The sequence below is a fragment of the Prionailurus bengalensis genome, chromosome C1 (genome assembly GCF_016509475.1).
Source record: "Prionailurus bengalensis isolate Pbe53 chromosome C1, Fcat_Pben_1.1_paternal_pri, whole genome shotgun sequence".
Classification (NCBI taxonomy): domain Eukaryota; kingdom Metazoa; phylum Chordata; class Mammalia; order Carnivora; family Felidae; genus Prionailurus; species Prionailurus bengalensis.
Window position 1 is genome coordinate 126,327,755 of NC_057345.1, and position 24,900 is coordinate 126,352,654.

Below are 24,900 nucleotides of genomic sequence, written 5' to 3' on the forward strand. Positions count from 1 at the left end.
TTGTTTATCTATTTTGTTTTAGTTGGGGGTGGTAGCATTTTTTTTTTTTTTTCTTAAGAGCTCCCTCCTTCTCTCAACTGTGCCTTGAAAATAGCTGCTCTGGAGAAGGGCAGTGGTCTCGTGCTCGCAAAAGGGCCGCAGAATCATCTGGGGAGCGAAAATGCAGATTCCTGAGCTCTGTGCTGCTGAGTTTTGCCCAAAATGAGGCTGGATTTACACCCAACAATTTGGTAAGCACATGTGTCCAACTGGTGTGGCCGTACAGCCCAGGCTAGCGTGGTGTGCCTCAGTTTCCACTCCTGCAAAGTGCCCACTGGTTTGCCAGAGCCGCTGGTGGGAAATACTGATGAGGAGGGGCACCAGCTGTCCCTGGGGATGGGGTTGGGGGGGAGGGGTCGGCCAGTGTCCTGGGGACACAGGTGACCATCCCTGCTCCCTAGCACCCAGCACCTGAAGATGGCTTGTCAAACCTGAGACGTCATTCTTCATTAGCACTCAAGTGAGAGGTCAGCGAAAGGGCACACGGTCAAGAGAGGCCAGTCCCGAGGTGATGAGCGAGAGCTCTGTGGTGAGACAGTTGGGGTGCACGTGCTTGGCTCGGCCACCTGTCAGCTGTGCGACTTTGTGAGGTTGTTCTGACTCTGTCGCAGTTCCTGCTTCGGCACGTGGTTGTAGCTCCCAAATGGGGCTGTCCTGGAAACTGCACGGGGGCCTTGGCGGGTAGGTGAGCGTCCAGCAACGCCGGCTGCTGCTCTGCTGCCCTGCAGCTTTCACTGATGTTCTCCGATACTTGTCGGGAGCGTCAGGCTTCCACCGGCCCGGAGGGTGCAGCTGACTTGGCCGTGTGAGCGAGCCCCACCTGCGAGCCCGAGGTGGGTGTGGGCCGGGGGAGAACAGGGAGAACCGGGCAGCTGGAGCAGGTGAGGCGGCCTGGGGCAGAGAGCTGCCTGCAGTACTCACAGATGCGCAGTGAGTTGGCGGGTCTTCAGAGAGATGGAGGCCCTTGTGAAGCAGCCTGGTTAGCTCACGCCCCTTGGATTCTGACAAGCTGTCCCGCCTAGGGCCTGCATCAGAGGGGAAGCTTCTCTCTGCACCAGATGACTTGGTAAGGTAAGAGCTCGTGTGCCCCAGCAAGCCCAGTGTGGTGAGCCTGCTGGGCCCTGCTCTGGTGGCTGGGGCTGGGCCTGGGAGCCCCCGGAAGAAAGTGAAGTCATTTTCCAGCTCTGTGCAGTAAGGCTGTGGCCGAGAGGACACGTATTTCTAGAGCGAACCTGGTTACCTGGTAACTCCTATAACTTCCGAGCGCTGGCCTCGTGCCCTTCCTCTACCCTCCAGCAGTTGAGACCTGGGTCAAGGATTCCACCACCTCCCACCCGCGATGCCCCGTGGACCCCAGGACAGGACCTTGGAGGAGCAGAAAGAAACTAAGTAGCCCCCGGGGCCCTAGGTAGACAGAGAGTAGGAGCTCCGGGCCTCCCTGTGCTCTGACTGCCCCTCTGAGTTTGCAAAACCTTGCAAAATGTATCTGAAAGAGTTGTATGTTTCTTCCCATTAAAGGGTATCCTCCTGGCTGGGACTGTCTTTAGTGAAGTTTGTAACATCTTATCCACCGGAATGTTCATTCCATATCTGTGAATATTTTTTCTCTCTGCACTTGGGGCTCTTTTTTGTTAGACTGGTTTCAATCACAGATTCATTTTTCAAAAAGTAACCAATAGTAGCAGTGTGTTTTCCATTCAGGAATGGCCTTGCTAGTGTTATGTGTAAATATGAGCAGCTATGAATATTTAGAGATTGACAAAGCTATAAAAATGAGGAGGCACATATTTGCCTTGAGGAAATGAGTCTCCTTGCAGCTCTCAATGTAATTTTTATGCATTCCCTGTGTGAGGACTCTGGCTCATGACCCAGGAGGTGGGGGTTGTCAGCTGAAAGGCCGGACTGGTTTACGAGCTTAAAGAATGTGACCGGAAGGAGATGACAGATGTGAGCAAGGAGCACGACGGTTTTTTTTGTTTGTTTTTTGTTTTGTTTCCTTTTCCAGTTGTGTTTTGTTTTGAATTAAAATCCTCTTTAGTAAATGCCATTAATTGAGCTGCTCACCATGTACTGGGAATTTCAGATATAGTCCCTCACTTAATCCTTAGACTGACTCTTTGAGGTTGATTATTTATCACATTTTAGGGATAAAGATACTGTAGCTTAGTGGTTGAATAATTTCCCCCGAGGTCCCACGGCCAGGATCAGAATAGAGTTGGGATTTGAACACAGGTGATTTTTAATCCTTGTAACCATGTTGTTTCTATGCTACATGTCCCCCCCCCCCCCCCCCCCCCCCCCCCCCCCCCCCCCCCCCCCCCCCCCCCCCCCCCCCCCCCCCCCCCCCCCCCCCCCCCCCCCACCCCCCCCCCCCCCCCCCCCCCCCCCCCCCCCCCCCCCCCGCCCTTTTAAATGTTTATTTTTGAGAGAGAGAGCCTAAGCAGGGAAAAGGGCAGAGGGGCGCAGACAGAGGGTCTGAAGCAGGCTGTGTGCTGATAGCAGAGAGCCCAATGAGTGGCTTGAACTCACAAACCGTGAGATCATGACCTGAGCCAAAGTCGAATGCCTAACCAACTGAGCACCCAGGCACCCCTCCTGTCCTCTGAAGGAGGCTTACTAATAATAGGAGAAAGAAGGGTAGAGTAACATTTGTTGAATGTCTACTGGGTGCTAGGTGCTTGGCTACGTGCTTTACCATTGTCTTGAACCCTCCGCGCTCCTGGGGGTAGGTACTATTATTACCTGGGTTTCACAGAAGGTAAAAGGGAGGTGTAGAGGTATTAGTGCCTTGCCAAGCAAGTGGTGGAGCTGGAATTCATGAGGCAGAGGCAGCCCAGAGTCTAGGCTCCGTCCTGCAGCATGGAGCCTCCATGGGCTTATGGTGAATAAACTGTGTATTGAAGGGTCTTAGTGGTCTGAGAATCCAGTCAGACTAATGGGCTTACAAGCATGGATTGGGGCTTTTTTCAGTGGATTGTCAAATATTTGAGAAACATCGGTTTTGTGTAAGATTCTGAGTCTAACATGCTCCTCAGAGATCTGGAAAAGTATGACCTGCCCTGTTCTTGAGGAGCTGACATTCTGGTTTTGAATGTTACCACACACAGGAGGGAACAGCACTTCAGGTTTGGGAAAGTTTCCCAGAGTAGATGTTTGTGATGTGGGAGGGGTAAGTTGGATGTGTTGGGGGCGGGGAAGACATGGTGACAGGGAGAAGAGAGACTAGTGCCTTGTCTGCCCTGATTGAGGAGGGTGGACAAGGCCAGGGTTTGATCTTAGAAATGGTGGCCTAAGCCACCTTGTGAGACGGTGTGCGTGCGTGTGTGTGTGTGTGTGTGTGTGTGTGTGTGGAGGGAGGGTGGGTGTTCCTGAGGTGCATCTGGCAGGTTATCAGGAATGGATTGGGAGGGAGGGGGATGAGGCTGGAGAAGGTCCACCAGGTCACAAAGCTATTGTTGTGAGCCACTGAGCAGGAAGGGTTAATGCTGGAACTTTCATTAGGTCTTGTAATTCCATGGGCAAAGGTGAGTAATGCCCTGAAGACAGGCAAGGGTGGGCCTTACTGATATGACTGAGGCGAGAGAGGAACATTTATCCAGGATCAGATGATTTTCATAGGCTCTAAGAGAGGAATGTGTTAGTTTATCTCCCTTTCACTCCACAGGAAAAAATTGATTTGCATTTTTATTAGAAAACTCTCCACCTGGATTTCTTTTCCTAGCTCTACAGAGTTCCCATTCATTACTTTCTCATCGTGGTGAGAGAGGCCCAGGTGTGATCTGGAGTCTGGGACTGATAAGGGCAATTACCTGAAGGAGTTGGCATTGAAGGTGGCACGTGGACTTGGGTCCACCACTTTATAACCCATGTTGGCAGCCATGGAGACTGACTTGTCTTGGGCATATTGTGCAGATAGGAGGGAGCTTGGGAGAGGAAAGCAATGAAGAACTGACCAAGGGAAGAGCTGCTATGCTCAGTGCACTTGGAGGTTGTAATCCTCAAAGGTCAGGTCAGTGACCTTGATGTTTAACACTCTGTTTGCTGTACCCCAGGCTTTCTAATCTAATAGTAACCACCAGTATGTTCTAGGGTCTTGGCCTAGATGGGAGCTGTACCCAGAGTTTCTCAAGTTTTTAATTCCTGGAAATCTTTGAAGTAACTCCTTCCAGGTCAGATGTCACCACAGGGACAGAGACTCTCTTTTCTAACCTTCTGTCAGACTTTGTCACCAAAGGCTTGTCTCATTGCTAATTATCCAACTTTTAGTGAAGCAGTTGGGTGAGAGTGATTTGAGAAGTGGTGTCCTTGCATTGATTTCTTTAATCATTAGAAACAAGAGACCAAATTTGGGGATTTTGTCTTGCCAAGGAGGAATAGGGGAGATTAACTTCTTGAGAGAGTGTTTCAGTGAGGGTATACCTCAGGGACGCCCTTGTGCATGCGGCTGTGGTTGCTGCTGAGTCTTTCCTGACCTACAGTTGGTTAGCATGGTTATTCTCAAATGGAAGGGTTTATGATGATTGTTTCTTCTCATTTCTCTTCTCCGAGGCCTGTCCTTTATTTCTAAGTCTACAAATGACCTAACTTGTCATGGAATGTTATTCCTTAAAGGATGAGCTCCAAAGACCCATAGGTATGGCCACAGTTGGTCTGATGGTGCCCTTGATGAGTTCTATGGCAAACAGACTCAGTCCTCCTGCACACTGTTGGTAGGATATTAAATGAGAGCATGCCTTCTTAGAATATCTCTGCACCAGCACCACCCAGTAGTGCTTTCTGCCATGACGGAGATGTTGTGTAGCTGAACTGTCCAATATGATAGCCACTAGCCACATGTGGACATTGGACCTTTGAAATGTGGCTGGTGTGTCTGAGGAACTGCATTTTTAATTTTATTTTGTTGTGATTGAATTGAGCCACATGTAGTAAGTGGCTACTATACTGGACAGGACTGCTTGAGACCGTGACCAGAGATGACCGATCCCTGTGTTAGGACTTGGATATAGGTCTCAGTTGGGCAGGCTTGTCTGTGCAAGGAGGGTTAAGACACTGCATAGTCTAGTGGACATTAGTCTAATACCACAGAACTGTGACATTGTATTTAAATGTTGAGATGCAAACAAGACTTAGGTCAGTTGGAGCTAGAGTAGGCAGGGAAGTTTCTTAGAGGAAGATGGCATGTCTGTAGTTTTCAGGTCTTCTGGAATAATGTCTAGGCAGCCATAAGTGTTCTATTTACTCATGCTCTGGGGAAGTGGTGTGGAATGGAAGATTCCAGGCTTGGGAGCTTGACAGATCTGTGTGAAGATAGTGGTCACTTAAGCAAGCTAGGTAGCTTTCTGAGCTTCAGTTTCTTCATCTGCAAACTGTGTATAATTGTATCTCAAAGAGCTGTGGTTATGTTAACTTATACAAGGTACCTGGTGTCTTGGTACGTAGCAGGTTCTCAGTTAATGTAGACATTATCCTAGAAAATAGGAGTAGCATGTATGTGCATACTGAAGCTGCATGTTGAGCCTGAGTTTATGCTCCTTTTTATCCTCTGTAGAAGGCGACCTGCCTATTCAATACCTATTGAGCTAGGAGTCCTGAGACTGTTGTAGAGAGTCTAGAAAACACAAGGATGGGAAGAGACAAGTAATATACAGAGGGACCCTTGGAAAATTGAGAATTGTAGTGTGATAAATCAATTCATCTCTGGGGTCAGTGGTAAGGGCACAGGTTTATTGGTGCATATTGCAGTCTTCAGAACTCTGGCCTTTATTTTCCTCCCCTTCTGGAGGAGTAGTCAGTGGAGTTTACAGCTTAAACACTCTGGGTTTCTGGGCATTTATTTGCATGGCACCTTAAACACATCCTGGAGACAATTCCATTATCATTTCCTTATCTGCATTCTGTGTTTACTTGAACATGAGGTTGATTTAGTATCTTACAAGAACTGAACACTGTCTTGCAGACATCATTAATCTAACCTTTCTTATCCAGCATAAGTGTGAAATTAATCAAAAAGGAAAGGGAAACTAATAATATGCTGGTATTCACAATTCATCAGGAGACCTCACAACAAGTATGAAATTAACTTCTCCAAATTAATACACATCAACAAATTAAAGGTAGGGGAAAGGATTATTTATTATTTAGGAAATGCTCCTTAATGCTTCCTGCTTTGACAATTAGTTAGATGATGGGTGTTGTCTGGTGATAGCTGTTGAGTATTGTGAGGTTACCTTAGGACCACAGAATGCATTAAATCACCTCCCCAGCCCCCATATTTCACTTAAATAAATGAGATACAGCCGGATGGCTAACGTGTACTTGTTTGATGTCAATTGGAAAAGGTGTGCCCAAACACTTGGAGTTTTGATTTCTATTTACAATAAGCTAAATTTGATCCTGGGTTCTGTGTTTCCTTGTTATGACATGTGGTATGATCACTTTCAAAGGATACATTATTGTGAACACATTATGGGAAAGAATGGAGTGTTATAATTATAACTCTCTATTACAGCTTTTGCTGAGGTTGATAAAGGACAAGCTTTTGTTACTGAATTGTTCCTGTAATTACAGCAGAAATAACAGGCAGCAGTCACCTTCCATTAGGGGTGGGCAAGAAGGATCCTTACTATTTAAGTGATCACATAAGGTGCTGAATGAATCATCATCAGCCTCATCATGAAGAAATAAAAATAAATGGAACAGCTGACATCATCCTATAGCAGGTTTTATGGATCCGAGAAATGCCAGATAGTTGAAGGAAAAGAGCTGTATGTTCTGATGCCCCAGCCCATGTGTTAATAGCCTATTGGAAGTGGTTCTTAAACTTGAGCCAGCATCCGACTCTCCTGGGCCCCAGCCTAGTGTCTCTAATTCAGTAGGGGTGTGGTGAGGTCTGAGATTTTGCATTGCTAGCCTCACAGATGATGTTGATATTGTTGATTTGAGACTGCGTGTTGAGAACCTTTGGGCCAAAGGACAGAAACAGGTGTAATTTGGGGAAGGTTCAAGCAACTGAATTCCAGGATTAATTCCTTAGTGCCTGTTAAAATAATCTTGATGAAAATACTAATCACTCTTGGGGATGGTGTGCAAGCTTTGTCAAGGGATTCTGCTCTTCCTGACTTTGTGAGTGAACCATAAAAAACAGGGGCAAACCTAGATAAATGGTGTCCCTGGCTCTCCCAGCCCACTGTCCTCATGTCTTGGTAAAATCTTGGATAAATGTGTTTTTTTTAACATTATTTTATTAAAAATATTTTTTAATGTTTATTTCTGAGAGAGAGAGAGAGAAACAGAATCCGAAGCAGGCTCTGCACTGTCAGCTCAGAGCTGGACACAGGGCTCAAACTAACAAACCATGAGATCATGACCTGAGCAGAAGTTGGATGCTTAACCAGCTAAGTCACCCGCGTGCCCCTGAATCTTGGATAAACTTTGATGGATACAAATACCTCTAGAATTCAAGTTACCTATGAATTCTCAAGTTGCAAGGTTTGAATTTTTTTTTACTTGTCCATCAAACACATTTTACCTGGGGACCATCTGGAGGAGAACAGTCATTTTAACTAAGGGTATTGCAAGTCCCCGGTCACTGAATCATTGTTACTGTCACACCTGCCGTGCAAAATAGCTGTTAGCAAAATGAAAATCTGATGTAACCAGCATTACGAGAGGCTGTGGTTCCAGGCTTCTTACTGGTTCTAGAGCTGCCTTTTTTTTATTCTATGAATGATCGTTCAGCAGTAGCAGCCACAGCGGTAAGAATCCCTAATATTTGTGGAGGGTTCCCTGTCTGTCTGAGGTGGTAGCTGTGGTTCTGGCTGTGTTGTGTTAGCTCAGATGAATCCCACTGCCGTTCTGTGAATGAGACACCATGATCACCTCTGTTCAGACACAAGAAGATGGAGACTGAGAGAGCCACTTGGTGGTCCTCGCACAGCTTGTGAGCATTGGACTTCTCTCTTTGAGTCCAGGCAGCATGAGCAATGTGGGGCAGATTTAGATTGGACTGTATTTGGGGGGAAAGTTTCAGTGGCATTGCGATGAGAGGCCTCCCTGAAATGGAAAGGTGCTAGAAAGTTTTGAAGTATGTTGCAACCAAAAGTATTTAAGGTTAAGGTTGTGTAAGTTCTGATGTCAAGGATCGCTTTAGATCTTTGTAACTGTGCAAAATTTCACTGTGTGGTGAATTTAGCTGCCCTGCCCCACATAAGATGAAAGCCATTTGAAGCCAGCATTGCCATTGTGGTTTGGTTTTGTTTTGTTTTTTTGCTATGTGACTATCTGATATTATCTGATATTTGATCAGGAAGATTGAATGATAAAAGCTTATAAACATGCTTATGATTCTCTCGTGGGTACCAGTAAGTACATCTTATCATTTGAAATGATTTCTGTAGGCATGAAGATACTTTGGACAGAGCCATACGCTCCCTTCAAATATTTTCTCACATGAGTACATGTGTGGAACAGCGTTGGTGCTGTCCCTGAGCCACCTTGGCTTATTAACCTCCAGGAAAGGAGACAGGGAAAGACTGTTTTGAGCTATGTCCACAGTTGTTTGGCATCACGATTCTGAGACATGGAGAGACATGGTTCATAGGGAATAAGACAGTGAAAAACTTGAGTGTAAACTTGAGAAGGGGATCAACCCAGAAGATTCTGGTGCAGAAGGACATGAGGGGCGAGGAGGTGTGAGACCCCTAGGTCTGGAATTGGCCACCATCGTCATTTGTTACTGGATCCAAAGGAGATTCTGTCGCGGTGATTCTCAAACATGCAAGGGAAGGGGGTGGGAGGCAAGAAACTCCAGGGAAGATTCCTTATAGAATACCACCCTAGAGTGCAGAGCTGGTCAAGTAGGGTATTTTGCTACCCATTTGTAATCTCTTTTATCCAAAATAACAAATCATGGGGTTAATGTTGGTTGAAAATGGGATTCCAGCTTTTCCTGGCTACTTTTTCACTGACTTTGTCACCACCTTTTTCTTTTTAGATTGAATTGAATTCCCATGATGCTTTACAAATGCTCTCCTAATTTAGGTGTAATTAAGAAAGGGAGGAAAATCAAAGCGTGAGCCCAAGAAGAGAGTGAGGGAGCCTATTAATACCCAGAAAACAAACGTGTGGGTGAAATCTTGATGAGGCTGTAAAGTGCTGCTGTTCTGGTAATGTGGAAGGAGAGGGGTGCCTGGGTGGCTCAATGGGTTAAGCATTAGACGCTTGGTTTCAGCTCAGGTCATGATCTCATGGTTTGTGAGTTTGAACCCTGCATCAGGCTCTGTGCTGACAGTGCAGAGCCTGATTGGGATTCTCTCTCCTTCTCTCTCTGCCTCCCCACTGCCCATTCTGTCTCTCTTTCTCAAAGTAAATAAATAAACTAAAAAACAAAATGAGGAAGGAGAAAGGACTTCCTTCCATGTTTTCTTGATCTAGAGACCTAACTAGAAGTGACTATAAGTTCTCATTAATGTTTTACTTATTTACCTCCTCAGCAAATGATAATTTAAGATGAGTTGAACATGAAAGTTTGCTGAGGATAGGAATGAATGGCCCTTTGGTTTCATAGTGACCATGAATTTTGCTAATGATAGAGCCAAGGGTAATGCACTCGTTTTCATAGGATTTGAGGAATAGCTTGTCTGATGCTTAAGGGTAAATCAAGGTTGAGTTTTTAGTTAATGTATTATCAAAGAAAAATTCAGATTTGAGAGCATTGAACTTTTTGTGGGGGGGAGGAGGCACATCATGCACATTTAAAAAATCATACAGTCTTAACTGCTCGATCCCAGCCCTCACTCGGAAAATTGCCCTGTAATGCACCAGTTGAGATGTTGATGAAAACAGACAGAAAAGAGCAAAAACACAGAAAGTAGGCCTTTATCATTTAGGTCTAAGGCACATGGATATTCATTTTGCTAGCTTATGCCACTACACATGATTGAAGGGGTTTTGATATTGACCAAAATGCTCAGGATTGTTTTCTGAAAATACATCTTGATGACGGGACTTGGTGGAATTAGCAGCTTCTTTGGTTTCACAGTATTGCATCCTTATAAACTGTTCTTTCACCTCAGAGCTGTGTCCAAATGGAGACTGATATAAAAAGGGGGCCACACGATCACTGACATTGACAAAGTGCTTTCTAACCTTCCATCCTTCCTTTTTTGTTTTTTTAAAATGGAGTCCACTTAAAAAATTTTTTTTAATGTTTATTTGAGAGAGTGCATGCAAGTGGGGGAGGGGCAGAGAGAGAGAGAAGACAGAGGATCTGAAGCAGGCTCTCTGCTCTCAGCACAGAGATGTGGGGCTCGAACTCCTAACCATGAGATTATGACTTGAGCCGAAGTCGGCTGCTTAACTAACTGAGCCACCCAGGTGCCCCTGACCTTCTGTCCTTCTTCAGTAAACATTTCTGAGGTAGGACTGATGGCTGGAGTTGGTGGCTTGGAATGACAGCTGGTCGAGCCTCTTCCAAGTGCCCTGGCACACAGCTGTCTGGTATTGCTCAGAGATCATTGACACACAGGTGTTAATGCTGCGAGGGGTAGTTGTATGCTGTAGACCATATAACAATTTTGATGTAAAAGATTTTGATTTAAAAAATAACCAAACTCAGGGGCGCCTGGGTGGCTCACTTGGTTAAGCATCCGACTCTGCATTTCGGCTCAGGTCATGGTCTCACTGTTCATGAGTTCAAGCCCCCCCATTGGGTTCTGCATTGTCAGTGCGGAGCCTGCTTGGGATTCTCTCTCTCACCCTGTCTCTGGCCCTCCCCTGATTGTTCTCTCTCTCTCTCTCTCTCTCTCTCTCTCTCTCTCTCTCTCTCTCTCAAAATAAATAAATAAACTTAAAAAAAATAGCCTAATTCAGACATTTTGTAGCAGAAAATGATGCATCATGTTCTTCCATGAGGTTCTTCAGTGGTGAAGCAGTTGGTTAGTCTTAGAATACTTCTGGGCAGTCCGCTTGAAGATGGGTCTGTGCAGCATGGTTTTTATTTTTTCCTTCCTCCTCCATTCCCCTTGTCTCCTTCCCTCCCTCACTGTTGAACTATTTCAGTTTTCTAATTCTCTGCTGACAAATTCCAGGAATATCAGAAACATGCAGTATATATCTGTTAAAGGACATGTACCCCCCCTTTTATTTTATAAAGGAATATTATAGAGGGAAAATACTAGCTTTATCAGAAGCACATAGATCTATTTCTAAAATGCTTTTCACTCTTTTTTTTTTTCTTCTTCTTCTTGAAGGTGAAGTGGCTACAAGTAATCTGTTCCATTTGAATGAACAGGCATGTAATTCAATTGGGTTTATCTTCTATTGCAAACTCTTTAGTTTTTGGTAATAGAGCTATCTGTTTTAAAAAATGTGTGCATACATATATTTGGAACTGTGTGTGTATATTAATGCAGTCTAGTCTGGAAAGCATTAGAATTGGTAAAAGCTTGGGTTTAATGCCTCCTGAGATTTGGAGAAGCCCCATCATTGCCAAACATAGTCTTGCTCCTACTGAGCTAATAGTGGATGATTTGGGGTCTTAACATGTGCGATCATACATTTTTTTTTTTTAAATTTTTTTTTAGGTGAATGCCTTTGGGTGTTGAAGTGATCGGGCTTCCCAGCTGGCTATTTTTAGGCTCTTTTTGGGAGACTGTGTTGAAAGGCAACTGGGTTCCAAAATGGGAGAAATAAAGTCCATAGAAGGTCTTTGTCAACCTGTTGGCAATAGATCAAGTAGTTAAAGAGGAGAAACTTAACAGTGTCTTTGTCTTTGTGATTTCAGGAGTGATTACTGTTCTGAAGTGAGCATTGGAGGAGGATCCATTAGGCCATGTAAGTACTGAAGTAAGCAGATATTCATGTGGCCGATTACAGACCCAGGATATTTGCTGTTGGGAGGGAGAAGTGCAAATAGTTGAGTCAGATGTTAGCATTTGGAACTGTGAGAATATAGACACCTAGTCCCAAAGGGCTGAGAGGTGGCTTTGCTAGTGCCGCTCCAATCCTGAGGGGACAATCCTGAGGCCTCAACCTACCTGGTTAAGGCCTGGTGGAGCTTAATCTTTTGGGATAATTGGGTAAGGATATTTTAGCTGGTTAGAATTAGTCAAGTGACTAGAGCAGAAGTCCATTGATTATTTTATTCAGTCATTATCAAACACAACTTGATTTAGCTTGATCATGGCCGGTTACCCTGACATGGAATGGCTGGCTCCTTCAGAGCCAGTCATCCCAAACCTGACACAGAGGGTCATGGTGGGAATAGAAGTCAAACCGATGAATTGGACAGAATGATTCCTAAAGACCGCACAGTCTCCGAACTGTCTATATCAAGGAGCCATTGCTCAAGAAGTACATGTACTAAGTCCTCAGTTACGAACATATTTTATGGGGGAGGAAATGTGCTAAGTACTTTATTATTTGAACTGTCTGAATAGCCCGTAGCAATTAAAATCAGTGTCCAGGCCACCCTTGAGGGTTACCTTGATGAATGAGATGTTCGACTTGGGAGCAGAGTATTTGGATTTCACAGTCTGATAGGATTTGGGTGTCAAGGTTATGGGGCTAACAAAATGAAACATTAAACATACTTAATTCCTGTTTCTTTGATGTATGTGGGTCTTTGAACACACTTTGTCTCTAGCAACATCACAGGGGAAAAAAATACCACAGTGGGGGGAAAAACACCCCAGCAACTCACAAGCAGACGAATGTCTGATAGGAATAAAAGCCTTAATGTTAGAGCTAGAAAATCATATGACCATGTGACTTTTATCAGAGGCTTCTCTCTAGCTGTCACCTTCAGAGTTTGTCCTGCTGGGAGGAACCAGAGAAACAAGAAGTGTCTCTTTTGGAACCTCAAAGGGATTCTGAATTTCTGAAGATGTGGAATTTTGTCTAAGATTAAATAGGCACATTTAATCCATCTCCCCCACCCCACCACATACACACATGACTTAATTGTAATGGGACTTCATTTCAGGGGCTGGACAACTGAACAGTGTATCTTCAGGAGTCTGTTTGGAAGTGAGTTTACTGCTGACAGAGCAGTTCGTTTACTGCCCTCTGAGACTTGGCAGGCATGGCAGCTGGGGGTAGTGGCTGACGTCCTGGAGACCTGGAGCTGGGTCTGAGGTCCCTGATCCCCAGCTGCTGGGGCTTATGCTGTGGGAACGATGAAGATCTTTCTGCCTATCCTGTGCTGTGATCCCCTCCTCCCACCACCCCGTGTCTGTGTCTGCCCTTACCTCCTGTTCTCAACTGTGCACTCTGTGGGGTTGACAGCCTTCATGGAGCAGACAGACGTGTTGGCATTGTGTGGCAGCCCTGGGCTTTGTCTATCTGCCACCAAATATGTTGTCACCTTCCCTTTTGAGCCTGCCATATCTAGCTGCCTTTGAAGGAGGCCTGTTGGCTCCTTTGGGAATGACTACTGAAAGAGCAGCTGTCTGTCAGCCTCCTCCAGAGCCGTCGAATTGGGCTATTGTCAACCTGTTGTTGGAAGGGTTCCCAACACAGCAGACTTGGCTGGCATTGACATTTGTAACTGGGAAGCCATATCACAGATGAGTTTGCATTTCTTTTTTTTTCTTAAAATTTATTTATTCATTTATTTAGGGAAAGAGAGAGCATGCATAATCAGGGGAGGGACAGAGAGACAGGGTGAGAGAGAGAGAATCCCAAGAGGCTCTGCAATGTAAGTGCCGAGCCCGATGTGGGCTCAGACTCACGAACTGTGAAATCATGGCCTGAGCGGAAACCAAGAGACTAACGCTTAACCGACTGAGCCACCCAGGTGCCTGAGTTTGCATTTCTTATAATCCTTTTAAGTAGCCTTCAGAATAGGAAGCAGGTGACTTTCACACACTTAGGCACCTCCCAAGAGTGTGGACATTGTTGGGTCTTCCTGAAGGCAGAGAAACAGATCACCATTCTTCCCACACCATCTCCATTCTCACTTAGGAAGTAGTTGCCCTGGCTTTATCTTTATGTTGATGCGTAACCATATGAATCAGTTTAGGTCAGGCTCTTAAGAACAAATAACTGTTTAACTCTGATTACCACAGAGCCTGTGAAAAGAGAGGAAAATAGATGTCAGATAAGGCTTTTCAGGGGTACCTGGGTGGCGCAGTCGGTTAATCGTCTGACTTCAGCTCAGGTTATGTTCTGATGGTTGGTGAGTTCGAGTCCCACATCGGGCTCACTGCTGTCAGTGCAGAGCCTGCCTGGGATCCTGTGTCTGTCCCGCCCCCCCGGCCCCATCTCTGTCCCTGCCCTGCTCTCATGTTCTCTTTCTCTCTTAAAAAATAAGAAAACATTAAACAACAACAACAACAAACAAACTTAAAGGCTCTTCAGATGGGCCTTGTAGGTCCCATACCTGGTTTTTTTAATGCCCCAATTTTTCAAAGAACCACCTTGTAACTTTCATTTCTTAAGAACTGACCTGAAGAGAAAGATACAGTGTTGGTGGTAAAAATAAAAACCAGAGCCACACCGGGAGATCTTGTGAACACATACAGCCAAAGAAAGTGAAGAAGGTGTGAAGTGGAATCAGAATGCCTTTTACTTACTGTGGGTCTAGTAGACTGTAAATTCCTTGAGGGCTAGGATTGGCCTTAACTGTTCTTCTCAGCACTAGTGGCTGGCACAGCTCCTGGCCCATGGCAGCACAGCGAGCTGAAAGAATGAGTCTAAAGCGGGAAAGGTTTTTGGTAGAAAAAGGTGTGTGTTTTATTATTCCGGTAGTATAGACATGGAAATATGTTCATCAAATGAAGATTATGGGATTTCAAGTTAATGATGTTTTCCTGTTGGCGTCAAAGATGAGTAATCTTGGAAGAGGTGGGGGCTTAGATGGCAGGCCTGAGATGTGATTGAAATGAAACCCCTTCTCTGCCCATGCTCAGATTTCTTTTTGTGGTTCTCAGGACATTAGTCATGTCTTAGGAAATGTCAGTGCCTGACCTTGGCTGTGTGCTGTGCAGCCAAGTCCAGTGTGTAGGTGGCTAGCCTGCCTGCAGTGGGGTAGGAAGAGACTCTTGAGCCAGCTTGATAGTGACCACAGGCTTTGGGAAGACTGGTACCTGAGGAATATCTGTCACCATCCTGGCCCTTTGCCTGTGGTGCACATTGGCTTCTCATTCCTCTCAGAGCCCAGCAAGTGCCCCAGAGATGGTAGGACTGCATGCCGGGTAGCCCCCGCCCAGTACTGATGGACAGGCATGGTGGATGAAACCCTGCTTCTCTCCCTGCCCGAGAGAAGGGACGGATGTGGCTGCGGGGGTAGAGGATGTGTCATCACCAGGGCACATGTGTAAGGGTAGAGCAGTTGTCTTCATAAGACATGCCTGGCTTTGACTGGACCTAATCACAATTCTTGGTCCCTGGCAAGAGCTTTCAAAACAATGTCATGTATCTTTCTCTGATTTTACCTGAAAAAAATAAAATGTTTAAGTATTTCAAGTATCCAGAGAAGTGCGGAGACTTAACTAAAACACTCAGGTACCCCCTCCACCCCTTCCTCACCGTATCTGGTGGCTCCCTTTCTGATCTCCTGATGACACATGTCTTAACTGTGAAAGGTGCTTCTGTTAAAATTACCATACTTCTGTCCTTGGACATTAAAAAAAAAAAATTTTTTTTTAACGTTTACTTATTTTTGAGAGGGTGAGAGCGTGAGCAGAAGAGGGACAGAAAGAGAGACACAGAATCCGAAGCAGGCTCCAGGCTCTGAGCTGTCACCACAGACCTTGATGCAGAGCTTGAACTCATCAGCAGTGAGATCATGCCCCGAGCTAAAGTCGGACGCTTAACCAACTTAGCCACCCGGGTACCCCAAGTCCCTGGACATTTTTAAAAATGGGGTCTGCCTGGAACCTAGACCTGTAGCACCCCCCAGCATACCCACACTCTGAGGATGGTTGGTGCTATCTGGATCTACCCTTACCTGTGGTTTCCTTTGTTCATTCTTTCCTTATGTCCTTGCTATCAATTTGCTTTTCTCTCCGTTCAGTTTCAAGAAGATGTGTATGTGTTTAAATCCCTCTCCAGCTAGTTCAGGACTTCCTTGGTTTTTGTTTTTTTTTTTTTTTTTTTTTTTTTGTAAGTTTGTTTTTTGAGAGAGACAGTGTGAGTAGGGGAAGGGCGGAAAGAGAGAGGGAGGCACAGAATCCGAAGCAGGCTCCAGGTTCCAAGCTCTCAGCACAGAGCCCAACGCAGGGCTCAAACCCATGAACTGTGAGATCATGACCTGAGCTGAAGTCAGATGCTTAACCGACTGAGCCACCCAGGCGCCCCTAGTTTAGCACTCCCTTGTAACGGGCAATTCAGTTTGCTGCTTGGCACAGCTAATGCTGTCTCCACGTCCTATGGCCTTGCAATGAAGACTGTTCACTTCATCATACCTGGTGCCACGCACAGAGACGACTCACTCTGTTGAGAGCCTCTTAGGTCTCCCAAAGCCAGTATGTAATTTCCCATGTATGTCAGCCTCCCTGGAGGAGAGAGGTGATGGCCATTTTATTTTGTCCCTTCAGGCTTGGAGTGATGGATAGACAGCATCTGTGGGGCAGGCTGAGGCTCTCCCTCAGGTTAATTAACATGGGTAAGGCCCATGGGCAGGTTTCTAGTCATTTATTCTCTTACCGTGACCATTTTCTGGGACCAGAGTCCTGTGTTATTTTAGCTGTGTTGATTGATCATTCACTTAACTCTTCATTTTGATCAGAGCCTCCTGATAGCTTACAGGAATCAGTGCCCACAGCTCGTGTATCAAAAAGGCTTCTGGGAAGTTTGCCGCCACTTATCTAATGAGATACCATCTTGAGAGGGAGTGGGTGAGCGAGTTGCCCAGCCAGGAGGTTGGAGGACAACCCAGGTGAGGCAGGGAGGATTGGGGAAGGCCATGTGGGAACCCTGGGAATTGGGCTGAAGAGTTTGGGGGTTCTTGGTGACTGGAGAAACAGCGGTTTTTAAAACTTCTAAATCATCATGGATTGGTACAACAAAAATAAATGATTAGGAAGTGAAATTAAAAGAAAAGAGAAGTCCAGAATACAAGACTTCAGTTTTATTAGTGGATTCAAAGCCAGAAAATTATCCTGTCACATTGCCATAAAAGCTTCCAAAACACTTACCCTCAAGTTTGATGCTTATTCTTTACACACTAAGTACTTTGTAGACTGGCCCTCCCTGCTCTGTGAACCCCCCACCCCCAACTTTGAGTAGCACTGGTTTAGGAGACATGAGTCTTAGCTCTGTACCTCATATGCTGGGAGGCCCACCTTTGCATCTCTGCCTCTTGGTTTTTATGCTAGAAGTTGAAAATTGGTTAGCACAGCACTGTTCTCCCCGACGGGAAACAGGGGACCAGGAACAGGTGCTTATTCCTGAGTCTCCCGCCCAAATGGGTTTCCTTGTAGAAATCTTTATAGAAGGAACATGCTGGGGATTATTTCACATGCTACTTTGGTCATCTTAAGCAGATGCCTGACCATTTCTTTTGGAAGGTATGTGTCCTGCATGAGGGACCTTCTGTAACAAATGGATCTCCCTTCATGTATGTGTGTGGCTGTGTGTGTGGTCGGTTTGCACCCAGTGTAAGTTTTTTCTAGTTCGTAGTTTTAGGCTAGTGGTGGTGGTGTGGGGTAATGATCCTTTTAGAAGTCATTTGGTGACCAAGACCAAATCGGTCCTGACATTGAAGACAGGCCCTTCCAGATGCACTCTGCAGGGATGTCTGTTGTAGTCTGTGGTTTGTGGGGAGCATGCAGCAGCCAGCCAGGTAGAATATTTCAGCCAGGCTTGGTAGCACATAGCCCCTTGCCATTCATATTCCATTACCCAGAATTCAGTCACCTGGCCCACCTTGCCAGAAAACATAGTCTAGCTGTGTGTTGGGGGAGAAGAGAACGTGGATTCACTGAGTAGCGAATGTTGTCCATAGCTTCCCTTCTCCCGATTCTCTGATTCACTTAGCAGAACCGTGTTCGCTGTTACATTCTTTTATCCACGTGAACTCATTTATTCCCCCTTTTATGCCTGCTCATGATGATGGTCAGGCATTAAATTTTTATGCAGTGGGGTGAGAAACAATGGAAAGCAAAGAGAATGGAAGTTGCCTCAATTCACGGACAGTGATTACACAGGCTGCTGTCAGCAGCCAGGAATGACCAGTGCTGACTATGAGAGAACATTGGCTATGTGCCATAGGCCGCATTTGGGTTTTTTTCAATCCAGGTATTTATGAGTTGAGAGTAATGCTTAGTATTTAAAAAGTAAATAGCACTTAAGCAGAAGGAAACCATTGGTGCAGGGGCAGCCAGTAGCCCATGTTGAAAGGTGGCCGTGGTGATGTAATTTGATAAAAAGCTGAAGTAGCTTTAATGTTTCCATACGTACGCTTTTTCTTCCTGCAACAGTGAATTGAAAAGCACACACACATGCAAGAAACCCCCAAACCCTGAACACTTTTATTTGCTCTCAATCCAGGGAAGCGAGAGAGTCAAAGTAAGGGAGGGGAGATTGTGGGAGGGTGCGGGGTGCAGGTGAGTATGGGGGGAGAGTCTGGGCAGAGTTGCAGGGCATAGCATCCTTCGGGAGCCTCTGTGTACTTGAGTGGCGGGAGAACTCGACTAGAAAAGTGAGTATGGAGGGGATGGAAGTGGTGAGATACCAAAAAGGCTATCTGTGGCAATCCAGAGATTAGCAGTCAGGAGGTTGTCACACCCCTGGGGCTGCAGCATGGTGGGAGCTGGTGTTGGAATCACAAAGGTAACGCGGGGCCTTGTGGGAAGAGCTGCATCCATGGAGGAGATGCCGCTGGGCAGAGACCCTGGCTTCCTCCCTGTGCTGCTCTCCTGGCTTCTGCTGGTGCCTCCCGTAGGCCAACCCTGCATGGAAACCAGATGGCAGTGGGCTTTGGGAGATGTGGTTTCCTAGCATATGTTGCAAAAAGGGCACGACGTGCAGAGAATGGATCTAAGAACAAAAAGGTGGATGGTTGCCACAAGGTATGTACCTCTTGGTGGAAAGGAAGGGAAATAAATAGATACAGTGAGAGATTGAGGGAAAGAAATAGGAGTTTTGGGACCTTTCCTCCATGCCATATTCCCTCTGTGTTTCTCTGTTACCACCTATGTCCCCCTTTCATCATTTTGTTAGGCTTTTTACACCATGTAATGTTTTTTGGAGCCTTTTGTCTCCCCAGTAATGGCTAACATCTATTGAATACTCACCGTGTGCCATGATGGTAGAGTTCTCAGTGCTGTATCTGTCTTAATTCATTGAATCATCCGAGCAACTCTGTGAGGCAGGTTCAGTCAGTCCTCGTTATTTGAAGATTCTGTGAGATATTTGCCTCCTTGTTATAACGTATCTGTAACGGCAAAATCAATAGTTGCGGCGCTTTTGTGGCCATTCACAGACACACCCAGAGTGCAGGGAGATTTGAGTTGCCTGATGTGCACATTCCTAGCTGACACTGACCAATGCAACGCTCTACTTTCTTGTTTCAGGTCTCACACTATGCCTAAGTATTCTCCTTGTGGTCTAATTAGTACCCCTCCTTTGGGGGAACTTTTGAACTTTTCTTGGGTGATTTTATGGTTTAAAATGGCCCCTGAACATCGTGTTAAAGTGCTGTTTCGTGTTCCTAGGTGCAGGAAGGCTGTGATGTACCTTACAGACAATTGATGTGTGTTAGGTAAGCATCATGAGGCATGAGTTACAATACTGGCTGTGTTAATGAGTCAACAATATGAAATAGGTGTCTTAAAACAGAAACACAAAACATGATTATGAATTGATCAGTTGACAGAAATGTGGCTAGAGGCTCACAGGAACCTAATGCTATGTTTCCCGTGGGAGCATTGGTTCAGCATTCCCTAATTCAAGGTTCACTGTGACTTTGTAGAACATAACTGTGGCAACTAATGACCATCAGCTGTACTAGTGTTATCCCCAATTTCTAGATAGACTGTGGGGCATGTAGAAGTGAAGGAAGTGGCCCAGTGTCACCCAGTAGGATCAGGACCCAGGCAGTCTGGCACCCGTCACTTTGCAGCTCTGTGCACTACTGGCTGTGTTACCTGTTTCATACTTGTTTCCACCCTTATGGATCTGCTGTTGCTGCTGGTGAGTCCAACCTAGGGCTCTTTTCAATGATACAAGTCCTTGTGGTAAAGCCAAGGGTTATCTCTGATTGGGAATCATGATGTGTATAACTCTGCAATAAAGGTAATAATATTTGACATGTGCATAAAAACCTCTGCGTGTTTCATGTGAGTTAGTTCTCACAGAGGCGCTATGAAGTGCACGTCAGGCTCCGTTTCATAAATAAAAACTGGCGTCGGGGGAGGTTGTGATTTGGGCAGGGCCCCAGGGTGAGAGGTGGTAGAACAGAGTTTCAGAAACCCAGGCTTCCTGGCTTCAAATCCTTTGCTCCTTTTGCAAAATTGATTAGGGCTTTCACTGAGGCCCTGGGGACTGGATGCCTGCCTGGCCACGGATACTCTCCTTTTCTGTTTTCATTCCACCCTGATCTGGAGCAAGCGTAGAATTGTGTGTAAAATAAGTGATTCCAAGGACGGACCAGAAATATTTTCTTTAAAATGACTGTGTAGGGGCACCTGGGTGGCTCATTCGGTTGTGTCTGACTCTTGATTACGGCTCAGGTCATGATCTCATGGTTCAGTTTGTGAGTTTGAGCCTGGCATTGGGCTATGCCCTGTCTATGCAGAGGCTGCTTGGGATTCTCTTTCTCTCTTTCTGCCTGTCCCCAACTTGGGCGCATGCATGCCTGCTCTCTCTCAGAATAAATAAAAATAAAACTTAAAAAGAAATAAAATGACTGTTTATTTCCATGTATATAGAAAGTCTTTCATGGGCTAGAATGAACGTTTCGCAAAGATGTTCATTTGTTTTTTCTGTTCGTGAGGGAAATACTTGAAAATAAATAACAAATAAAGGAAAAATAATTTGAGAGGGCTGCAGGCATTTCCACAGTGGCATACTCTTGCCTAAATATTGTTCCTGCCTTGTCTCTTTAGTTTTCTTTTTGTATTTAAGTTTATGTTTCAATAAGAAATAGATGTGCTTGTGAAGAGTTAAAAAGGTACTGTGGAAAAAAAAAAAAAGCAAACCAAAGTGCCCCTTCCCAGGGGCAAGCGCTGTGCCTGATTTCTTGTGTACTTTAACAAAGGTGTTCTAACGTCCAACACAGTGATTCTCAGCTGGTGGTGATCAGGGAACATTGGCACATAGTGGGTGGAAGATGGGAGAGTGTTACTGGCCCTGAGGTAGGTAGAGCCCGGGGGTGCCCATGCACACCCTACAGTGTTCAGGACAGCCCTACAGCAGAGTATCAGCCCCTATACTCAATAGTGCTGAGGTTGAAGAACCCTTCCCCACCTTCAGAGTAAACTACAAGGGCCTTCTTAACGTGTGAAATACAAAAGCTTTTATGTTTGAACTCTGACATGTATTTTGTGTCTTCAGAAGGCTTTTGTTTGCTTTTTTTTTTTTAAGTTTATTTATTTTGGGGGAGAGCATGAGCGTCCCCACCCTGTGTGCATAAGCAGGGGGGCAGAGAGAGAGGGAGAGAGAGAATCCCAAGCAGGGGCCTTGCTGACAGCATGGAGCCTGACACGGGGCTCGAATCCACAAACTGAGATCATGATCTGAGCTAAAATAAAGAGCTGGAAGCTTAAGCGACTGAGCCGCCCAGGTTTTTTTTTTGCTTCTGGTTGTGCCGCAGCTGCTGCTCCCTGGTGGGTCACTTGGGCGTGGTCCTCTCCAGGTGTGCACCAAGGGGTGTGTCAGCTATAGAGACTAAAAACAATGAAACTGACTTCCGCTCACCTGGTCTGCTTTTTTGTTATCACAGTGCGTGGTCGGTTCTAAACAAAGCCAGTGATAAAATACTCATAAAATACTTGGGGGAGGGGGGGACTCTGGTTCGTCTAAGTTCTAAATAATTGCTGCTAATAATGTTATGTAAATATATGTTAATATTTATTTGTACATACACGCTTAAGATTAGTATATGCTACTACTTACCATTTAATAAACGTTGTATTCTATATGAAAATTAATTGAGAGAATTCCCTGTCCTGGCATTCCTGACACTCGCGGACTGAGCTACAAATGTTGCTTTGATAGTATCTTCCTAACAGTTCAGAGCTGTTGGAACTCGCTTTAGGTGCACTTGCTGCCTCCAGCCCTTGTGGTACAACATATCCCTGTGTTTCCAGAGAGCTTTACAATAAATGGTAGCGCAGTTTAAGAAGAAAAAAATGGAACTTGAGTTTCTTCAGTTCTGTCACTCTGTGTGACCATTTGGAGTTTTTACGTGTGATGGAAATTTAACCGTGAAAGATTGAGAACTCCTAAGTGTAATGTTGTTTGGTAAGTATATATTTCACTTCATAGAAGAAACATTGTACCGAATTTTAGAAGTCACTTTAAAAAGTGACAGGTTAAAACAAAATGTTGGTTTAAAAACTAAAGAAAGACTCAAGAATGTAACAATGATGGATTATTGCATGCACATTGCTGGAAATAATGTCAAATGGAAGTGGGGCTGTTAAATAGTGATCTACCCTGAGTATCCCCTATACTAGGTATGCTGTGAGGAAGATTGAGATCTTTAAGAAAAATAGAGGCGCACCTACCTGGGTGGCTCATTCAGTTTAATGCCCAACTTCAGCTCAGGTCATGGTCTCGCAGTTTGTGAATTCGAGCCCCCATCGGGCTCTGAGCTGATAGCTCAGAATCGAAACATTCTGTGTGTGTGTCTCTCTCTCTCTCTCTCTCTGCCCCTCCCCTGCTTGCTGTCTGTCTGTCTGTCTCTCTCTCACAAAAACAAACATTAAAAAAAAATCATTAAAAAGAAAAATAATTGAAATGAAAGTGGGCCAGGAAAGCACTTGGTTGCTTCTGTTGATCTGGTTTCTGTTTGTGTAAAATCCGTGCTCTTTGAAACGCCACACAGGATTGAAGTTCTGACCCATTAAGGTCTTTGTGAAAGTAGACATCTTGCCCTCCATCCTAATGTTTTATTTTTATTTTTTAAAGTTTATTTATTTTGAGAGACAGAGCACACGAGCAGGGGAGGGACAGAGACAGAGGGGGAGAGAGACAGAATGCCAAGCAGGCTTTGTGCTGTCAGCGTGGAGCCCAGTGTGGGGCTCAAACTCGGGAGCCAAACTGTGAGATCATGACCTTAGCCGAAACCCAGTCGGATGCTTAACTGGTTAAGCTACCCAGATACGCCCACCCTAATGTTCTAAAACTTTGTTGATTTATACATAGAGAACAGTGTACAAGTTAACTGTGTGCCGTGTGATTAATTGTCACACCTAAACACTGCTGTGTCAGTGTACCCAGATCAAGAAACAAAACGTGAACAATACCTGGAGGCCCCCTGGTACCCCTTTGTAGTTGAGATTTCCAGTGACCCCCATCTCAAGCATAACCACTGGCCTGACTTCTAACAGCACAGATCAGTTGTGCTGTTTTTGGATGTTACATAAATGGAATTCATCATACGGTACATAAAGAGAAGACTAATTTTAACCCATCTCTCTCAAATTTGATTGTGACTAGAGACATTTGAAATATTTCAAAATGTGCCAGTTAAACATCTTGACGACTTTCAGTGGTAGATTAACAAAAATTTCCAGTCCAGTTCGTGTGTGGCTTGACCAGTAGAAGCGCTGGCCTTCAGGGTAGTACCATTTAATATGCTTGTTTCTGTAATGAAGAACATAAGCAACTTAATTATGATGTGACTTGCTGGGCTTTGGAGTTTTATGCGGAAGGCAGAGAATTGTATGGACATTAAATCGGAATTTGTGTGTTGAAGTAATCCAGTTCATTGGAAGCTAGAGTAGCTTACGGGCTTAGAGTGTGGTCAGTAAGTTGCATACACCGTCTAGAAGCTTGTAATTGGATTTAGGTTGGAAACCATAACATGGCAGTGGAAATGTATTGCATCAGTGTATTGGTTTCACACTAACGTTTTCTGAGGAGTAAGCATATCTTGTCCATGGAGACAGAATGGATGGGCCGTTGAATAGTTTGGGCCGCGAGGGTCTGAAATTGCCCTTCACGTAATGGGAGGAATTCAGCACTCAATTTGAAGGCCGCTGGGAATGTTGAACTCTTCAATTAGCATAAAAGTATTATTTAGAAAAAAATAGCCTTGTCTGCAACCGTCATCCATGGTGAGAATCTGTCTTCTCACCCGTTTCTGGATCTGTCAGAGGCTGGCTCATTCACCATGAGCTGTGGCGGCCAATTCGGGAGGTTGGTGTGGCTCTGACTGAGGTGTTACGTGGCAGCGGGCCACACAAGATGTGAAAAGTGTTTGCCGCACAGCTTCTCTTAGTCCCAGCAGAGATGAAAAGGAACAGCTCTAGCGAAATTGCTAAGTCAGGGATGTTTGTCTCTGGGAAGCTGCTTTTTGCTCACTTAATTTTTTGGTCTATAAAAAAACATTCTTTCTTCCCTGCTTACTGGTGTCTAGCCATCTCAAATTAAAACAGGGAAGAATCCTATATGCCTTATTCTTTGAAACTTCTGTATATCCCCTTGCGAAATACGGGTTTTTTGTGTGTTGGTTGGTAGGTTGGTTTTTTTGCATCTTCAAGCCTCAGATGCAGGAGAGTGCAGTGCTTGCGAATAAAAACCAGTTCAGGAAATTGTATCTGAGAGGGGAATTGGATCATGTCACTCCTGACCTTCAGGCTCCACCCATTCTTCAGCTACAGGGGAGCCGCAGGTCCTGCTATGGCATTCAAGGTCCCTGGTCACCTTGTCTTGCTGCTCAAGCCTCGACTTGGCACTCCTGTTACCCCC

The 24,900-nt window shown here is 45.2% G+C and overlaps 1 protein-coding gene across 2 annotated transcripts in view; it reads left to right on the forward strand.

Moving 5' to 3' along the window:
- The window catches only part of MGAT5 (alpha-1,6-mannosylglycoprotein 6-beta-N-acetylglucosaminyltransferase), a 341,991-nt gene that overhangs the window by 36,471 nt on the left and 280,620 nt on the right, over positions 1-24,900 (forward strand). For both annotated transcript variants that reach the window (XM_043573265.1, XM_043573264.1), the window contains exon 2: positions 11,822-11,871. The gene's annotated coding sequence lies outside the window, so the exon portion shown is untranslated. The remainder of the gene's footprint in view (positions 1-11,821; positions 11,872-24,900) is intronic.